General features: G+C 48.1%; 1 pseudogene; it reads right to left on the bottom strand.

The window, feature by feature from the left end:
* Window positions 1–2,980, bottom strand: LOC140222222 (protein ALP1-like; annotated as a pseudogene).
* Window positions 2,981–14,032: the final 11,052 nt, after the last annotated feature.

Below are 14,032 nucleotides of genomic sequence, written 5' to 3' on the forward strand. Positions count from 1 at the left end.
TTAAACTCTAGAAGATCCCCTATTCTGCCACATTTGTGCAGCCCATGCATCCCTTTGCTGTGCCCAGGTTCCATTATCAGGACTATGTTCTGGCTCGAGGGGGTATCAGTGGAGTTAGGAGTCCAAGCAGCTTCAGTGGGAACATGTTCATCTTGTCCATGCCTAAGTATCCAATTGTGCAGAATACAATAGGCAAGAACCAACTTAACTTGGGTTTTGTAAGGATGGAAAAGCTTGTTATCAAGGATTCTGAATCTATTCTTTAGAGCACCAAAGGCCCTCTCTACTGTCACCCTAAGAGAAGAATGCCTCAGGTTAAACAACTCTCTTTGATTTTGTGGCCTATTTGAACCAAACTCCCTCAAGTGGTACCTTGTACCACGATATGGCGGTAGTAACCCAGGCCTGGCTGCATATCCAACATCCACAAGATAGAATTTCCCTAGACAATGTAACAAATGGAGACGGTTTATCAGTTTAGTGTGTGCAAGTATTGTTGGCATGTGTGTATGTGAGTTATGGTACCTTGTGGGACTGTAAGACCATCTGCCCTTTCAAGAGCATCTGATAAAATCAGAGCATCATGTGCAGATCCCTCCCAACCAGCAAGCACATATGTGAACCTTAGATCAAAGTCCACTGCTGCCAGTACATTCTGAGTGATGGTGTGCTTCCTGCCTCTAAAGGTAGCTTGCATCTTCAAAGGCACTCTAGCTAAGACATGTGTCCCATCAATTGCTCCTATGCAATCCTAAAAATAAAAAGTCATATTAACAGGTTGCTACCATATGGGTCAGGTCAATTGGTTTGCAATTAGGAAAGGGCCATCAACCTTGAAATATGGGTTCCATCTCCTGCTGCCAAGGATCCTAGGATGGACACTAGTGGATGGTGGAACAATCAACTCATTTCTCAACTCACCAACTGCATACAAGACTTGATGAAAGAACCTACTGATAGTTTCAGGTGACCTCCTAAATGTCATGTTAATGACCCTGAACCTTTGGTTGTGTCCCACTACATGCAAGAACATTGCTACCTGTTCTTCAACAGTGGCATGGATGCTATCCACAATCAACTCTCTAGACCGAAACAGGTCACACAGTTGGAAAAAAGGTGCCCTTCTCATCCTTAGCAGGTTGACACAATGCACATCATCAGATTCATGAGGTTGCTATTCCTCTCTCTATCCCTCTCTGCCATGGGACCATAGGTAATAGATCGAGCATCCTCACTTCTCCTTCTAAACCACAAGAAAAACCAAGCAGCAACAGCAGCAACAAGAGCAGCCGCAGCCCAGCACCTACCTTGCAAGTCCATGTCTAAGAATACAATGCAGTGTTCATTAGAGCTCAGTATACAAGAACTTGGGGTCATGTTGTTAAGCAAGCAAACATTCTCAACTACATTTTATCCTAGACGCGGCTGCCACACCCGAAGGTGCTCCTCCGGCGGCAAGGAATCATCATCGACCTAGGCACTTTACTCAGCTCAATAGGACGTGATTGGTTGCAAAGCAGTAAGGCATGATTTTAGGACACAAGAAATCAGATCGACAAATATACATGACAACTATAGATCCGCATAAGAACGAACATAGGGTTCATGAAAACCATAAATGCAGATGCACAAACAACCTAGGGTTCATGAAAACCAACCAAGATGTACCGTCGAAGGACCGGCGGAGGCACAGGGTGCCGCCGGAGGACCCCGACCCACATATAGGATGGTACAAGAACCAAAAAAAAATCAGATCGACCTCTACACATGTGAGAACCATAGATCTGCATCGGAAAAGTACCTAGGGTTCATCACAACCTTAAATCCACAAAAGGAGCGCACGGATCTGACAGAACAATAACCTAGGGTTCATCAACACCAACCAAAAAAATACGAATCGACAGATCAGCGGGGGAGAGGGGATGAAGCAGCGTAAAGAGGAGGGGGAGATGTACCGTCGCAGCACCGGCGGGGGCACAGGGCGCCGCCGGAGTACCTCGAGCCACCAGCGAACCGAGGTCGAACAGGAGGAGGAAGAGGAGAAGGCGCACCGGGGAGGAGGGGAGCGAAGAAAGTGGCCCGAGGATGGGAGGTCACCGTAACCTCCCGCGCCTTTAGCCCCGATACGGCGCCATCTCCCGCCCTCCATCCAAATCTTCCCGCCAGCATCGCTCCATCCCGGCTCGCGAGCGAAGGAGCCCTCTGGGCGGACAGGGCGATGCGGGATGGAGTGGGGGAAACGAACGGGGGGGGGGGTGCGCCGTTTCGGTTCTGGGAGAGCAACCGAACACGCGAGAGTGCACGGGATGCTTCGGGGTCATGCAGCGGACGGTGGGACGTGGGCAACCAATCACGCCCTTAGTTTCTAATTGGTATCTCTCGCCCGCGTGCGGCCCGCTGACGGTGCAGAGTCGTCGCGCGCTGCTCCTGGTGCGGTGCTGCATCCAAATCCGAGATGCAGTGAGCACAGCGCGAAGGGCACAACGGCAAGTGCCGCAACAGTACGAAGCAGCAAGCCAGCAATGCGGCGGATGAGCCTCCCCTGTCCGGCCGTTGTCCCCCATTTTTTTTTCATCGGCGAGCTTGCAACTTGCTCACGCTGCAACCTCCCTTTCCCTAATGACGAGAACGGCCTGCTCCTGTCTTCCTCCTATGCTTCGCTAGCTAGCTCCTTCACACTATCCAATCGTCGATTTTTTGTAAGCACCGGCGACCAAGCCATCAACGGCACCAAATGCAAGCATGCACATTTCATTCTAAAATGTGCGATTTATGCGGCAGAGTAAGGATTTGTGCTTCGATGAGTAAGCATTTGTGCTTCGATTTGGATTGTAGGACTTCGATTTGGACTCGGACCTCCCGCGCGGAGCCCTTCACCTGCCCGCTCGCCGTCGTGGCTTTCTCCGCCCTTGAGCTCGCCGGCGCTGCCGAGCGTGCGCCTCCCAGTGCCCCGCCGCCGGCAACTGTGCCCATTTGTCATGGCTAGATCCCGCCGTGGCGCCGCGACCGCACTGCCAGCTCGCCGGCTCTGCCCCAGCCTCACCCTCTCGTCCCCCGTGCCTGGGCAGCGCCGCTCCGCGAACGAGCGTGGCCGGCCATCGCCGCTCACGCGCTGGTTCGGGAGCGTTTGGTTTCCTTTGCTTATTTTTAGCACGTGTCACATCGAATGTTTAGATACTAATTAGAAGTATTAAACGTAGACTATTTACAAAACCTATTACATAAGTGAAGGCTAAACGGGGAGATGAATCTATTAAGCCTAATTAATCCATCATTAGCAAATGTTTACTGTAGCAACACATTGTCAAATCATGGACTAATTAGGCTTAATAGATTCGTCTCACCGTTTAGCCTCCACTTATGTAATGGGTCTTGTAAATAGTCTACGTTTAATACTCCTAATTAGTATCTAAACATTCGATGTGACGGGTGCTAAAAACAAGCAAGAGGAACTAAACCAGGCCGAATTTCTACACTTGGTGATGTGACTGCTCTAAGAGAATAAAAATTTCAGACGAGACCCTGGAGCGAAAAACTGGTACTAGCAGATTGGGTAAGGGCATGTTTAGCTCACACGTGATAAACTTTAGTACCTGTTACATCGGATATTTGATACTAATTAGTAGGAGTATTAAATATAGTCTAATTATAAAACTAATTACACCGATGGAGTCTAATTCGTGAGACGAATTTATTAAGTCTAATTAGTCCATGATTTGACACCATTTGCTAATGATGAATTAATTAGCCTTAATAGATTAGTCTCGCGAATTAGCTCAGGGGTTTTGCAATTAGTTTTATAATTAGCTCATATTTAGTCCTCCTAATTAGCATCCAAAAATTCGATATGACACGTCTAAAGTTTAGCACATGTTATCCAAACACCCCCTAAGCCCTCCTCTAACAGTTGCATATAAGCTATCTCATAGAATATTTTTTTATATTTTAATAGAAAAGAGAAGAGCTATCTCTCAATAGATAGTCCCATGTATGTACTTCAAGATTACGTGGGGATAACGAATGAGGTTATTCATATTATGAACTACTCCCTCCATCCCTTTTTAAGTGTCGCTCGGGAAGCATGACTGTGAGGGAAACACGATTCCCGAGCGATACTTAAAAAGGGACATAGGGAGTATGTGCTAAGAGCTCCCGAAGTGTGTTTAGATACGAGGTACTAAACTTTAGGAGTGTCACATCGGATGTTCGGATGCTAATTAGAATGACTAAACATGAGCTAATTATAAAACTAATTGCAGAACCCCTATACTAATTCACGAGACGAATCTATTAAGCCTAATTAATCCATCATTAGCAAATGGTTACTGTAGCACCGCATTGTCAAATCATGAACTAATTAGGCTTAATAGATTCGTCTCACGAATTAGACTTCATCTGTGCAATTAGTTTTGTAATTAGATTATATTTAATACTTCTAATTAGCAAATGGTTACTGTAGCACCGTATTGTCAAATCATGAACTAATTAGGCTTAATAGATTCGTCTCACGAATTAGACTTCATCTGTGCAATTAGTTTTGTAATTAGATTATATTTAATACTTCTAATTAGTATCTAAACATCTGATGTGATAGGTACTAAAAGTCTGGGACGGTGTAGCCAAACACCCCGCTCATGTCATCGGATCGGAGGAGTCCTAAAATTTGAGGGCAGAGAGAACGTGGGAGGACAGGACGGGACAGTACCAGTACGTATACACAACGCAAGCACGGAGGTATCGTCAGGGCATTATCATTCTCCAATAACTACTCGCGACGTACAAATTAAATGGCCAATTAAACACGATCGATCAAGGATCAGGCTGTACATCTGTACCGTCCAGGTTTGGATCCCCTGCGATCTGCGCCGTACGTACGTGGTCCTCAATAGGCTGTGGTTCTAGGAGTATGTTTTGGACTGCTGCACGGTGCTCGTGTAACTGTTCTAGATATACAAATGCAATGATCTAACGGCAATGGATTCGAATCAAATTGCTGACATGTGTGGTCGATCGTGCCGGTTAAAGGAAAAGGCGGTCTGGCGGTGAGATTGCTTTGCTGCAAGGCATGAATGTGCTGTTGGGGTACGTAGTCAAGGAACGTAGGCGGCTAGCTAGCTAGTAGCAGGGCTGACGATGATAAGAGCAAAACGGTGACGAAGCTTATCCAACGGCTAAGGAATGGCAACAAGTTTGATGATACAATTCTGCTTGGATCTCCTCCAAAAATTAACTGCTAAAAATTAGTTCGGAGGGCTCCAAACGGAGGCTAAAAGTGTTGCTACTTTAGCTATGTGCGAGCTAACTCGTTAGATGCGAGGAGGGAGCTCAAATGGGCTAAAATAGCCAAAAGCATGGAATGCACGAGAAATGACCGAAACACCTCCACCAAACATTACCGGATCATAGCCCTAGCCCCATGCGCCTGCCTTAGAGGCTGTTTGGACACCAGGGCTAAAGTTTAGCCCTGTCACATCGGATGTTCGATGCTAATTAGGAGGATTAAATATGAGCTAATTATAAAACTAATTGCAGAACCCCTGAGCTAATTCGCGAGATAAATCTATTAAGCCTAATTAATCTATCATTAGCGAATGGTTACCGTAACCCCCACATTGTCAAATCATGGACTAATTAGTCTTAATAGATTCATCTCACGAATTAGTCTCCATCTGTGCAATTAGTTTTGTAATTAAACTATGTTTAATATTTCTAATTAATATCTAAACATTCGATGTGACAGGACTAAAGTTTAACCCCTTGAAGCCAAACACCCCCTTACTCGTCATCGTCGTCGTTCGCCCGTGGGGATCCGCCTTGCCCGCTGCCGCGCATTTGTCATGGATGGCAGCGGCAAGCAAGTAGCCGGACGAGGTGCTGCTTGGGCCCTGGGAGAGGTGCCGGACAAGGCCGCGAGCTCAGTGCCGAGCCGCGGAGGAGTTCTACCGCCACATCGTATGTGCCAGCCTTGCTCGTCATCCCCGTGGCACCGAGGTGCCTGGAGCTCAGCCTTCGCCCGCACGATCCGGAGATCTGCCTTTGGCCGAGCTCTGCCTCTGCCAGCGTGGCCCAGATCTACCGCCACATGTGGCACTCCTGCTAACCCTCAACGTAGATGGTCGGATGCTCCGAATGGGGACGAGGACTGAGGGGGTGTTTGGATCCTCGGGCTAAACTTTAACCCCTGTCACATCGAATATTTGGACACTAATTAGGAGTATTAAACATAGGCTAATTACAAAACCAATTTCACAACCCCTAGGTTAAATCGTGAGACGAATCCATTAAGCCTAATTAGTCCATGATTTGACAATATGGTGCTACAGTAAACATTCGCTAATGATGGATTAATTAGGCTTAATAGATTCATCTCGCGATTTAGCCTAGGGGTTCTGCAATTAGTTTTGTAATTAGCTCATGTTTAGTCCTCCTAATTAGCATCTGAATATCCGATGTGACATGGACTAAACTTTAGCTCCTGAATCCAAACACCCCCTCAGACGTCGCTCCCGAGGGTCCAAGCTCTTCGCATGCACCAAGAGCTGCCACCGCCCCACGATTCGAAGAGAGAGAAATCTAGAGAGGTCGGCGAAGAGTACAGGGCCTGTTTGGATACACCCTGCTAAACTTTAGCACATGTCGCATCGGATGTTTGACACTAACTAGAAGTATTAAACATAGTCTAATTACAAAAATAATTGCACAGATGGAGTCTAATTCGCGAGACAAATCTATTAAGGCTAATTAGTCCATGATTTGACAATGTAGTGCTACAATGATGAATTATTTAGCTTTAATAGATTCGTCTCGCGAATTAGCACAGGGTTCTGCAATTAGTTTTATAATTAGCTCATATTTAGTCCTCCTAATTAGCATCCGAACATTCAATGTGACACTGCTAAAGTTTAGCACATAGTATCCAAACACCCTATAATGAGAGAGAGATACCGTGCAAAAGGACAAAAGGATGGCAAGATAAACTCCGTGGGACCCACAGTAGAGGCAGCATGGTATTTGCTCTGTACCCAACTAATGTTTTGTAATGGATTCAAATTATCTTGGACTAATTTTTAGCCATCTATCTTTTAACCAGCTAAAATTTAATCCTACCTACGTAAAAATTAGTTCTAGTTCATCCAATAGGATCCGTATTTCGTTACAAAATTTTGTCAAGCTATACTTATCTAGAAATATAAGATTATGTAAAGACAATATACCACTGTTGGTAGGCGGTAGCAAATACATAACATTGTTTAAACATTTAAAAGTTCGTTGTCATCAGCTTTCGAAATAGTTTGGAAATATAAAGTAATAAGGCGTAGATTTGTCTTAAATACCCCCAACGAATTAGCGTTGAATATATAAATTATGTAATACAAAATTGTTATAATTTAGTTTATTTTTAATTTACTATTTCCTTATTATGATTTTGTTGCTACATACATTACAGTATAAAATAGCTTATGCGTCAAGATCCAATGTTGTATAGCCGAGTCATGCCACAGCCTTATATATTATCAAATATAAGTTTTTTTAGTTTGTCCTAAGTTAAATATTTTTAACTTTGATTGTTAATAAGAAAGATTGATAATGTAAAAATTATGATACCAGATTTATCATGAAACCACTATTCTGATATGTAACTTTTTTCTATTCATGATAAATTATCTTTATAGGCACTATTGGTCAAAACAGTATATTGTAAACCATAATGACGTCATAAAATCCTTATATTTTGTGGATGATTAGTATAACCATTAGTTGATAGAAATAATGTCATCAAAGCATACCGAATACCATAACCATTAGTTGATAGAAATAGTGTCATCAAAGCATACCGAATACCATAAAAAGTCAATTACTTTATTGAGATAAACAGTAAAATAGTTTTGATAGTTGAGGTGATCCATTATGGGTGTGTTTGGTTGCATGCACCATATGGTGTATGTATAGATGATCCTAGATGGTGGGGTTCAACCAATTTTCTAATACTATATGGTTCACTTTAATTAGTAGAACAATGTATTAAGTGGGATGGGTCAGTACAATTCACCCAACCAAACAAAAAACATCATTATTATTTTGAACTCATATATGAACAAGTAACAAACACACCACTTCGAACTTTGGCCATGATTCAAGATTGAAGACATGGAAGATGAGAAAACTTCCTAGTAACAAGCCATTGCAAACTTTTGTCTTTGCCTATACTAGTACTAATATGCTCTTGATTAGTTGATTTCTCTTGTTCACACTACGATTTCTCATACATCTGGCAACTCAAGCACCTCGCTTGGCATCGACAGTGGCCTCGCATCATGCTTGCGAAGCCAAATGGAAGTAGCACCTTTCGTCTGATCAGTCGCTGGCACATCGAGAGAGAGAGAGAGAGAGAGCAGGTCTGGACACTCCAGCTGGCTAGCTGCATAGGCATGCAGCGTGCAGGGTGCTGCAGGGGCCAGGGGGGCGGCCCGTGGTCGTGGCAGCGCACTGCCCGTGAGGACCCACCCTGTCAGGGACATGAGCCTTGAAATCCGAAGCGGATTTGACTCATCATGCAGGGCCAGGGCCCCACTGCGTTGACCCATGCGCCATCCGACCTAACCGAATCACTGTGCCCACGTCAGCGGCAGATTCGTGTCATATTTTTCACGGGGGCAGAGAGGTAATTTCGTACCCATCATCCTTCGCAGCTGCCGGCGTGGGGGCCACACGGCGGGACGCGCCTCGGTTCGGGGTTCGGTTGGACCGTCGGAGGCTCGGAGCTGCGGTTGAATTTTGCATTCGATTATGGATTTTCAAAAGCTGTATTTTGTTGGATTTCCAAAATCTGGATTATGGGCAAAATCCAGATGACCTTGATCCCTGGATTTCAGAATCAGATTTTATGGTTGATACATGCCTATTATGCCTTTGCTACCATTTGTTGTCAAGATACGGCTGCTGATCATCGGTAAATAAGATAAAAGAAACAATCCACGATGCATAAATGGATCAGTGTACAAGTTCACACATATATAATATTTATCAATACAAACACCCTTTCACAATAACTTTACTCTTCTTTAGCAACCAAAGAATTTGCTATAGAATCTCTGAACCCATTCATGTCAACATCTTCGTCACCTAAATGATTATTAGCACCACTTTGTTGAGAAGAAGATGCCGCCGGTATTGGCATGTACTCCTCATCTTGATCACACGTATCAAAGTCTTATCCCTCATCTTACTTTCACGAATAAAATTATGCAGGGCCATGAAAGCAAATATTATTTTGCTTTGTTTGTTCATCGGGTAACTTGGCAAGTCTAACAAAATCCATTATTTCATCTTCAATACTCCAAATGATCACTCAATGACATTGCACAGGGATGAGTGCAAGTAATTGAATACCTCTTTCTTGCCTCTTGGTCTTGGACCTTGTCGAAATTCTGACAAATGATACTTCGTTTCCTTGTAAGGTACAAATGATACTTCTGTTTACCAGGTATGCAAGAAGATGACCCATCCATGGCAATATTCTCAAACATCACTTCAAGCTCATCTAGATTATCTGGAGGTCTATATTGCATCTTCCTCCATTCGGCATGCTTCTGAAAATTAATACAGAAAAGAGATTAATGCATAAAGGTCATGTCTCACAAATATGTTCAATATGGCAATAGCTAGGAGATAGGCATCAAGTACCTTTGTGTGTTGTTTCCATCAAGCGTCAGTTGCCACGACTTTGCCCTTACCCCGTCCAAGTCCACTCTATTTGTTCATCCACAACCAGAAGGCATACATGCACCACGACCCGCGCCGGAGTAGTCACCCTCCCTAAGCAAGCGGACCAGCGACGAGCGCAGGAGGTCCAAGTAGAACATGTTGTCGGTGATGTCCAAAGCCTGTGAGTTGAGGTCCAGCCCCTCCACTCCAATCGCTTCGCGACAAGGTCCGCGGCCATGACCGCAAGAGGAGGACACTGCCACAGAGCAGCTTGGGGGCTGGATGACAAAATCGAACCCAAGATTCGTTGAATCGGCATTGGAGTCCCAACAAAACCCCACGTGGTCGCGCTCCCCTTCCGGTTCTATCTTCAGCGGCTGTGTCGTTGTCAAGATTTGCGGATCGAGACTTAGACTAGTAAATTTCTTTTATGCGCGTAAGGCTTCGGATGGTGGCGTGGAAGACACGGGGTTAGACTGGTTCGGGCAAAGGAAGCCCTACGTCCAGTATCGAGGCGGCTTGTGTTTCTCACGCGGGGTTCTATAGTAGGGGTTACAGAAGGACAAGAGAGGGAGCTGATCCCAGGTCTCTTGAGGGAGCTTGTGCTCTAAGGAAGTGCGAGAGTGTGCTGTTGGCTTGAGGAAAAAGAATCTAAGTCCCCGTCTCGGGACCCCCGGTCCTCCTTTTATAGTGCAAGAAGGAGCTCGGGGTTACAAGTGAGCCAGGCCCCCAGTGGAGGGGTAGAAAGGATAAGCTAAGTAGGAAAATAATCCGGGGGGGGGGGTCCCTAGGCCACCGCTCTTGCTCCGGCTTCCAGTCCCTGTCAGCGCGCCCGCCGAGGGAGGGCGATTCCTTTGACGATGATCTCCCTGGTCGCCGCCGCCGTCGAGCGTGATGATGATCTTCAGCTTCGACATCCGTGCCCACCGGGGAGGAAGCCCGAGGCTGCTGTCCCACCGATTGCCGTAGGACCCGGACGTCACGTCCCTGAGACTGCCGTTGGGCGCACGGGGCGCGATAGCGAACGGTGTGCCCTCCTGCGTCGTTCGGCGCAGCTCATGAGTACTTTGTGACGAATCAGAAGGAGCTGCGGCCACTGCAGTCCACACCGCATGGCCGTGCACCGGTATTCGTGATCAGCTACGTTGGGGACGCCGCTCCCTTTTGGCCTGACAGGGCCGCGGCGCATTTATGGCGAAGTCGATAGGGGGACCCACGAGATCGTTATCTTGATCCTCCAGTCCGCGCCCGAGGGGAATATCCGTCTCGTGGACCCGAGTGAGTCCGACCCCCGTGCCCAGAGTCGGGCGAGGCGGAGTTTCTATGGTGGGGGTCGGGCGCTCCCGACTCGGCTCCCCGGGTTGGACGAGGCGGAAACTTGCGGCGAGGGGTCGGGCGCTCCCGACCCCGGGACCGTGGTCGGGCGAGGCGGAACCTTGCGGCGAGAGGTCGGGCGCTCCCGACCCTGGGGCCGCGGTCGGGCGAGGCAGAGTCCCTCCATCGAGGGGTCGGGATTGTCCGACCCCGGGGCCCTGGGTCGGGCGAGACGGAGTGGAGAGTTCTCTGCCTTCAATGGGCCGGATGTGATCGCAATTACCGCAGGTGGGCCTGGGCCTTTATGACTGTCGCTTTGAGCGGCATTGGGAGGTCGTTAATATTTCCCCCCAACAGTAGCCCCCGAACCTGTGGTGGAGCAAGAATGCTCCTCCAGAGGCTTGTTTCGCCGGAGATCTCTACCCGCCCTGCAAGCTGCGGTTGATCAGGGGTAGTGAGTGTTGCTGGGCCGGCTTGGCCAGCGAGTCCTCAATTCGCTGTTGGGATACGAGGTAGGCTACACTAGCGCAAATCAAAATTTCTACCGCGTAAAACCAGGAAGAACTGCCGTATAAGGATCACGGGATTACCACTCGACGCACTACTGGTGCGGAAGATGTAGATATGCGTCGATGCAGTGAAGACGATCACGTAGTCGTACGTAGTCGATCAACGTAGTCGTACGTAGTCGATCACATCCAGCAGCTCCTCAGCAGCTCGTCCACGTGCAACAAGATCGCCTCCGGTGCTGCGGCTCGTCGTCGGCTCGTCGTGGCTCGTCGGCGGCTCGTCGGTGGCTCGTCCAAGTGCTGCAGGCACAACACCTCCAAGGTATCCACACGTGCAGGGAGGAAGCGTCGCAAGCCGGACTGCTAGATCCGCGAGTTGCAACAGTGGAGGGCGTGGGAGGCGCGGCAGATGTGTTTCGCCAAAAAGGTGTGAACCCTAGGGCGCCCCCACCCCTCTATTTATAGAGGTTCCTGACGGGCCTCTGGATCCGAGGCCCATTAGTACTTCTAAACCTAATCCAACTCGGATCTGATCCGAATTGGGCTTCCAGCCCCTTAAGTGTGTGACCCTATGGGTTCGGATACGTATAGACATAGCCCGAGTACTCCTACTCGGCCCAATAGTCGGTAGCGGCCTCTAGCAAGACGTGCCAACTCCTATACGCACACGAAGATCATATCAGACGAACCATCACAACATAATATACATGCTATTCCCTTTGCCTCACGATATTTGGTCTAGCTTCAAGCCGACCGCTCTTTCTCGATCCTGTGATTCGGAATCCCTTTGTAGGTTAACTCTTAACCGTACGTAGCATGGCCATGCATTTTCGGATCCGATCACTCGAGGGGCCCAGAGATATCACTCTCAATCAGAGAGGGGCAAATCCCATCTTGATTGACCATGTCTCATAGCATGCTTCTTGACAAACCCGAAAGCTACCTTTATAACTACCCTATTACGGCGTAGCGTTTGATAGCCCCTAAGTAGGTCGATCCACATCTAGAATATATGCGACAATCTCAGGTCTAAGGACAAAGCGTATATGTTGTTTAAAGAGAGAACTACTTCTCGTGTTGGGTCAGTCCTAGCACATGTCTCCACATGTGTCCACATTATTAGTTCAACATCTCCATGTCCATGACTTGTGAAACATAGTCATCAACTAATACATGTGCTAGTCTAATATTCATGTGTGTCCTCACATGAACTCCGACTAGGGACAACTTTAGAATAACCATACAAGTAAAAAGTTTCACATACAATTCACATAATTGCAAATCAATTCAAGTAGCTTTCAATGGATATTCAATGAACTCAACATACAAATCATGGATACAAATGGAATATCATCATCTCTATGATTGCCTCTAGGGCATACCTCCAACATTCGCGACCACACGCGTGGTCGTTGGTTGCGACGCTAGCCCTCGAGCCCCCGCGCGTTGCAGGAGACCGATCGGGAGGCCAGATCGGCTTTTGATCGTTACCCCTCAAGCATCCGTTCGCTGGGACGGAGGGGTTGAGCCGTGCCACGCTATCCTCGTTGGACGAACCGTGGTGCTCGTTGAGCTGCGAACGGGTCGGTTCGAGTGGAGTCCCGGTCCCCGTTCAGGGGGGTCCGGCTCGGGCCAAGCTGGTGGCATACTCCAGGCTCCAGCCAGCCAGTTTATATAGTTCCCGAGTCCGTTCGGTCGGATCCGGGGGCTTGTTGCCTTTCCTCGTGGAAAAACCATGAACTTTGATGCCGGTCTGGACTCGAACGTGAGGTCGGGACGCCCTTGGCTTTCATTCGCCTGGGTGGTGGCCACTAGTGGACCCGTCCCTTCTCACCCCTCGCTCGGGGGATATCCTGAGGTAGCTGTCGAACCCGTAGCGGGCCAGCCTTCGAACCTCTGGATCGTAATGGGCCGTAGGGGCGTTTCCAGCCTCGTATCCCATATTACCTTTCGGTGGGCCTTGGGCTGAATCGGGATGGATATTGCATCTTGGGCCGAACGTGGGGGGCGACGCATGCGCGTCATCCGGGAGGCGGAGTTATGGAGGGCGCCGACCCGCGAATCGAGGAGGAGAGGATGTCTCTGCGGCCGATCGTGCGCGCGGTTTCCGAAAAGAAAGTGGGCGTGACAGGGGCGTACTTGCCGCCGTATTTATGGCGACAAGAGCGTTGGTTCCGCTCCCTTCGCGCCTTCCCTATAAAACGAAAACTCCGCCTTGCTGGTTCCACCCGCCTTCTGATTTCAAGTCTTTTCGCCCTCCAAAGTCGCGCTCAGCTCATCCGCGCCCACTTCATCTTCCTCTGCTCAGAGCTACGCCCTTTCTCCCCATCCCTGTCGAGTTCTTCCCTCCTTCAGCGATGGGATCCTAGGGGATCTCCCACTTCAACTCCTCGCGCACCGAAGGTCTGGTGAGGAAAGGCCTCCTCTGCGAAAGGACGGAGGTGGGCGAGTGGGAGCTGCCGGGGTCAAAGCAGGTGCTGACGCCTCCCGTCGGCTACGTCGTC

Source organism: Setaria viridis, chromosome 3, assembly GCF_005286985.2.
Source record: "Setaria viridis chromosome 3, Setaria_viridis_v4.0, whole genome shotgun sequence".
NCBI lineage: Eukaryota > Viridiplantae > Streptophyta > Magnoliopsida > Poales > Poaceae > Setaria > Setaria viridis.